The sequence below is a fragment of the Melospiza melodia genome, unplaced genomic scaffold (assembly GCF_035770615.1).
Source record: "Melospiza melodia melodia isolate bMelMel2 unplaced genomic scaffold, bMelMel2.pri scaffold_28, whole genome shotgun sequence".
Taxonomy (NCBI): domain Eukaryota; kingdom Metazoa; phylum Chordata; class Aves; order Passeriformes; family Passerellidae; genus Melospiza; species Melospiza melodia.
This window is the reverse complement of record NW_026948600.1, coordinates 4,503,584-4,510,426: the sequence shown is the minus strand read 5'-3', so window position 1 is coordinate 4,510,426 and position 6,843 is coordinate 4,503,584.

Below are 6,843 nucleotides of genomic sequence, written 5' to 3'. Positions count from 1 at the left end.
GGTGGACACCTTCTGGAAGGGATGCCAGGAAGAGCACGGCCTTGCCACCAGCCCCAACAGGTGCTCCATGCCACTCCTCCTGTCCCTGCCACGTGGCCTGCCAAGGAGCCAGTGCTGCCAGGGTGACCTGGGCTTTGCTCTGCACACAGGTTTGCAGTGCGCACCCTGAAGTCCCTGCTCTGCCTTCTCCGCTGCGAGGATGTGGTGGTGGCAATGGAGCGCAGGTGTGCCTGGGACACGCTGCTCTCTCTTGACACTCACCACTTTGCCGTGGCTCTGCTGGCCAGGTGAGACCCCCTTCTCCCCACTGCCTCTGACATTGCTGCTCTGTGCCCAGGTGCCCCACAAAGCGCCTATGCTCATGGGCCAGAGGGCCTTGTCACTGAGGGTCGGCCAAGCACACTGGAAAAGGCTGGCAGAGGAGGGTTCCCCTGAGCAACCAACTCCCAGATGGCCCATGTCCCCTTGCTGGAAGGCTGCTGGGGAAAGATGAGAACTGGATGAGTCACGCCTGGGAGAGGTTTGCCTCACTGGCTCAGGCTCTTGTTTCCTTTTTCCCCTCTTCAGAGAAATTCGCCGCTTAGCCATCCACTTTTGTTCCGCGGTTGCATTCTACCTGCTCGCCCTGCTCGGCCAAGAGATGCCATACTGGGATTTCCCTGCCCTGGCATTCCTTGTGGAGGTGAGCCTCAAGGCCAGCGCTGCCTGGCTGAGCTGCCTCCCAGCTCTCTGGCCTCTCGCAGCCACAGCTGCCAGGACAGTGCCCGTGCCCTGTGCTGCTGCCTGGGCCCGGCCCTGTGCGCTGCTGGGCTCCTGCCGGCCGGCTCCCCTGTCACTGCCCTGTGCCTTTCAGGTCCTCGAGTGCCTGGACTTGAGCGAATGCAGTGACAGCGTTCTGGAGATCCTGGCACAGAACCTGCAGAGCGAGCACATGGCCAGGCGTTACTTGGCACTCCGAGGCCTCGTAGTGCTGGGCAAGAATCCCTTGATGGTGAGAAGGGGGCAGTGGCTGAAGCCGTGCAGGCAGCGTGGGGCTGGGCAACGCAGTCGCTTGGCCTTGCCTGGCCTTCGGCCGCTGGGGCAGCTGCTCCCAGCTCTCCTGCCTCCCGCTTCAGCTGCCCCAGCGCTTCGGGACAGGCCTTTGGCCTCTGGGCCCTGCAGCAGCAGGGCGGCCTTTCACAAAGTGGTGTTCCGCACAGGCCGAAAAAATGCAGAGCCTGACTGAAAGTCTTGTGGAGCTCCTGGAGGAAAATGACAACGACATGATCAGGATGACCATCCTTCTACTCAGATATTTGCTCCTGGATAATGGTGGCCCCATAGCCACCCCCGTGGCCCTGCAGCTGGCTGAGACGCTCCTGCCACTCTTTGACAGCGTAAGACTCTGTGCCCACAGCCACGGCCACTGGCTGCTGCCGGGACACTTGGTGCCCTGTGCAGATGCAGGCCTGTGCCCTGGGGGACCTGAAGCAGCTGATGCTCAGGTCTTTTGCCCTTTCCTTTCATCCAGGACGATATCCAGCTGCAGCTGAGCTCCATGGCTTTCTTTCAAGAGATGCTGGACCTGTTAACAGAAGAGGCAAGAAAGGCCCTCAAGTCCCACGTGCGCCAGAGCCTGCTCCCTCTCTACTTCCACTGCCATGATGAGAATCAGATTGTTGCTGAGGTGAGCACTTGTGGCCAGCTGCTGTCCCCCTGGCGGGGGCTTGGGCTGCCTCCTGCCCTGGCACCTTGCGGGCTGCAGCCTCCTCCAGCCTGTGCCACTGGGATGCTCCTGTGCCCTGGACTGTGGGGCCATCTGTGCATCTCTGCTGCTCTCCAGGCCTCCCGGGAAACGCTGCATTCCTCAGCCAGATTCCTGAAGAGGAGGCATATCGAACAAATGCTACATGAGGATCAGAGCTTTGGCGAGTGCCTGGTAAGAGCAGCCGAGAACCCCCAGCCTCAGCATGGCCAAGGTCCCTGAGGGCGGTGCTCAGCGTGCGGGGCTTGCAGCTGTGCCTGCTGCTGCAGCCAGAGGCCGGGCGGACTCTTCTCCAGGCTCCTGTGGGCCAGAGCCAGGTGCCCATGGAACCCCGGCACGGCCTGGCTGCGGGGCGGCACCGCGGCTCCCCGGGCAGCAGCCGGTACACTGGCCCCTGCCCCCGGGAGCCCTTGGCCAGCGGCTGCTGGCCGCGCCTCAGGGCTGTGCGGGCAGGGGAGGCCGGGGCTGGGCGCAGGCAGTGCCCGGCCCAGGGGCTGAGCCCGCGCCAACCCTTCCCTCCTGCCGCTCTCTGCAGCTGGCAGAGGACAGGAGCCGAGCGGCCGAGCACCTGCGCCGGGCCCTGCACTACCTGCAGAGCCCACAGGAGCCCCTGCGAGAGGCGGCCGTCAGGTTCATGGGTGAGTCCCGAGCACGGGCTCCCTCCCCGACCCGCCGCAGTTCGGCCCGGGCCCCGCCTGCTGCCCCGGCAGCGCCAGCCGGACCCGGCGCCGTGAAGCCCCACCCAGCCTGGGCATCGCTGCTTCCGCCCTCTGGCAGCCGTGCCCTGGGGCAGAAGCGTGAGGCAAGGGCCGGGCTGAGCCCTGCCGGGCCAGCAGCCCGTGTGGCCACAGCGCCAGCAGCGCCGGTGGCAGGGAGCTGTGCCGCTGGCGCCGTGACAGGCTCTGTGTTCACAGGCATGGCGGGGCGGCACCTGAGGGGGCAGCAGCAAGAGCTCCAGCTGATCTGCAGTGGTGAGTGAGTGAGGGCAGCAGGCTGATCGCAGGGGCTGGCGGGGGCAGCTGCAGGCCCTGCCCCGGCTGCGGAGGGCTCTGCTCCCGTGAGATTGCAGAGCCACGTGTGCCATTCGTGGCCAGCACCTTCAGACTGATCCCCTTGCTCCCTGCGGGCCATGGCAAGAGATGGCCGGGATGGCCCTGGCAGGGGGCTCTCCTCGTCTTTCTGCACATGTGGGATCTGACCTTGCCTCTGTTCCTCTCTCTTGCAGCCCTTGAAGAAATGGCATCTGACAGCAGTCCTGCCATCAGAGATGCTGCAGTTGAATTTTGTTTAGTTCTCCGGGCTGTACAGAGAGCTCCCTACTCCCCATGGCGCAGGCTGCGAGATCGATTCCGCAGTGCATGGAGGAAATGGCCTCGTCTGTGCGGCACTGCCTTGCTGTTCTGCTGGAGCTCCCCGGAGAGGTGATCTGCAAGACTGTCTGCTGGGGCCATTTGAGCCAGCAGAAATTTTCTTTTTCTTCTTCAAGATTTTTGTGTTTTTATTTTTGTTGGTTTTGAGTATGTCAATATAGAATATCTTTCAATACACAGAGTCCCAGGATCTTTCTTTTCCTGCACCGGGTCTAGAAGGCATGGGGAAGAGGGGGAAAAGGGTGCTTGTGCACAGCCAGCGGCCCAGGCGTGCAGTGTTGCAGGGAAAATGGCCAGAAGCCCCTTGGCCTTTGGTGTTTCTGCTGAAGCCTTTGTGCTGGTGACAGAGCGGCTGGGCAGGGGCCAGAGCTGCAGGGATCCCTGCCAGAGCGGTGCCTGGAGATGGCCACAAGCCCTGTGCCAGGCGGGAAGGGCCATCGTGTCCTCCTGCCCGGGTGCTGCTGGCTGCTTTGCTGAGAGCTCCCAGGCGCCTCTGGATGGGGCTCCTCTGGAGCTGCTGTGGGGCTGCGGCGCTGCTGCCTGCAAGCTTGGCCAGGCTGGGGGAGACCCTGAGGGGCTGAGGCACTGCTAAGCCTTGAGCAATTGGCTGTCAGAGGCCATAGGCAGCCCCCTGGAATCAGGCGTGGAACCCTGGTCCTGGCCTTTCAGGGCTGTGAGGCCAGCTATTGTGGGGCTGGGCGTGTGCCTTCCCTGTGCTCCAGACTGCAGCCTCCCACCCCTCAGCCTTAGGCATTGAGCTCCACTGCCTGATTGCCAAGTCTTGTTCCTGTTGCTGAGGGGGAGGCCGAGCTCTGTGGCTTTAGGCCCCATTGAGCCAGAAGAGCAGCAGCTTTGAGCCCACAGGGGCCACAGAAAGGCCCTCTTGGACCACGAGCGTTCCTGTCCTTGCCAGGCCAGGGACACATGAGAGTGCAGCGGGCACCTTCAGAGTGCCACGCTGGCTTTGCACTGGGCCACCTCCCTGTGCTGTGCATGGCTGGCTCTTTGCTTTGCTGCTCTCGGCCTTGTGTCCTCGTACTCCTTTGGCTGCCTGCAGCCAGGGGCAGCCCTATCAGGAGGCTGAAAGGCCCCGTCTCCAACATCTCAAGGGGGAAATGGAGCTCTCCCGGCCCTCAGCCCACGCTGTAAGCAGAGCAGAGCCTTTTCCCCAGCCCCGATGGCTTTCTGCCTGCTTCTGGCCCCTGGCCACCATGACCCACTGCACTCGCTCTGAGTCACCTACAGCATGCCTGGTGCCTCTTGATTTGCTGACCCTGGGATGTGAGGCTCACTGAGGGAAAGGTGGCTGTCCCAGTGCTGAGGGCACACGTGCCTCACTGAGCAGACTTGAGGCTTCCCCAGCAGCTTGCAGGTGCCTTAGGTGTCATGTTACAGTGCTTGTGCTCCTGCCTCCTCCTGTCCCTCTTCTCACCCTCACCCAACCTGCACCCTCTGACCTACCTTCAATAAATCCTGTTGCATCAGACACGGTGTCAAGAGCCCTCCCTCGGCTGCCGGTCGAGCGCACATTACAACCTCCGGGCATGAGAGCAAGGTGGGCTGGGGGAGCTGCTCTCTCAGACCAAGAGGGAACGGCTCTCCACAGCACCTGCCCATGGACCTTCCCCGCACCAAATGAAATCATCTCCAAGTTTAGCTAGTGAGCTAGTAAGGTAGAACTCATTCATTGCCTGGAAATCTGGCACTAGTCTCTAAGTTCCATTAGGTTTCTTTATTGCTAACCTACCAGTATTACATTTTGACTCCCATTCTTCCAATTGTCCTGATGTCAGGAATTTATTGGTTGTTGGCTCTATTCCTTTCCTAGCTTCTAATCTTCAAGGGTATTGCTTTCTGACTACTGGCCTAACTCTTGTCTGTAGCTCAATTTTCATAGGGTCTGCTCGTTTGGATGTTCCTGGGCTATGAGTATCCCATACTCTTGGATACACCTGATTCAATACTTGCTCTAAATAGTTCTTCTTCTTTGTTGCTCTTGTGTCAATTGTCAGTCCTACTGCTAAAAGTGCTCATTTGTCTTCAGGTACCTTCCATTTAAGTTTTCTTTTTCTAAACAGAATTGTTGCTTCCAAATTTTCAAGCAAATCCCTGCCTAGGACAGATTTGGCTTAGTTGGGTAAATAAAGAAACGGATGCATTCCCAGCTTCTTCTTGATTTTACATTGAAGTGGTTTCAGGAAGAAAACTTTTTCTGGCTGGCCTATAGTGGCTCCTATTGCTTGAGATAGTTTTCACTTTTGGGTATCAGCGCTTGATTCAAGAGTGAAAATGTGTCTCAACAATTTCTTAAAAATTCAACTTCTTTATCATTCTTTAGCTGTATTTTAACCGGTGGCCTGCTAGGGTAAGAATTGCCAGTCTCGGTCATTTCTTATCATCTAGAGTGGCTGCAAGAGTTTTGTGTACTTTGTCTGCTAACTCTGGGCACTGGAGTTATTTCCAGTGTCCTGATTTCTTACAAGATGCACATTGATTTGGCCCCAGCTTGGTCTGTGGCTGCTTTGGACCTCCTCTGCCTCTGATATTGTTGCCCCTGCCTCTGCTTCATCCAGAGGCGTGCCACGTCCTCTCCCTGGTGCCGATCCAGAGCTGCCACCATGGCTGCAGGGAGCTCTTTTCCTTTTTCTCTCTCTTGATTATCATCCACTTTCTATGCTTTTCTCATTCATGCCTTTAATCTCTCTTTACAGGCTCTTTCAGCTTCTCAAGTTTCTGCCTGACATCTGGGTTACATTGCCCTGACATCAGGGAAACCCACTGCTGCTTTGCCATATGCCACCAGGGATCCAGGGCTGTGCCTTTACGTGCAGCTGCTCAGAGCCTGTCCACAAAGTCAGCGGGTGACTCGTGCTGTCCCTGTGTAACGTTATCTCTTACTGACCAAGTTATTGCTTTTGGAAGGGCATTTTTTAATTCCAATGTGACCAGTTCCTGGTATCTGGTTAACATTGCACAGCTGCCTGCATCGTTCGCGTCCCACAAAGGGCTTACAATAGGACACAGCTGGTGCACTGTACCTTGTAAGGCTCCACTAGCAATTTGTGTCTGCACACGTGCTCTGGCTACCTTGATCACCAGCTCTTCTGCTGGTTGTGTTAGCTCTGTCAACATGAAATCAGTATCACCTCACTCTGGCTCTTGATTCTTGACTATGAACTCCAGTCTTTTTGCTACTTTGCTAGGGTTTTCTCTATCCATTGTAACTTTTTCCCACCAGCTGTTCAGGTCACTAGTAGAAAAGCAGATGTTCACCTCATGGCTCCTCCTGGGGGACTCAAGACTTGCCTTAAGGGGGTGACTAAAGGCAAAGCTTTCTTGGTTTTATTCCTTGGCTTGCTTGTCACTGGGGGTCTCTGAAATTGTCCCCTCACCTGGGGACAATTACTCATCTCATCCTCACTGCCATTTGGCTTTCATTCAGGGGCCGGAGTGGTTGCCTGAGGGGGAGTGTACCTGAGCTGGCCTGGACTAACTGGGCTCTAAGTCTTGGACACATAGAACACAATCTTCCTGGTGCATTGGAGCCAATTTTAAACATCTCTGCCCTATGCTGAATGCTGAACGACATCTCTTTCTTTTCTGCCTCTTATCTGTTTCCAAAGTTAGGACTAAAGGTCCTGTGGGGCCAAATCAAAGCCACATTCTTTCTGACACTCGGGTTTATTCTTCAGGGTGAAAAACATGTCTGCATATATCACAGGACCTCAT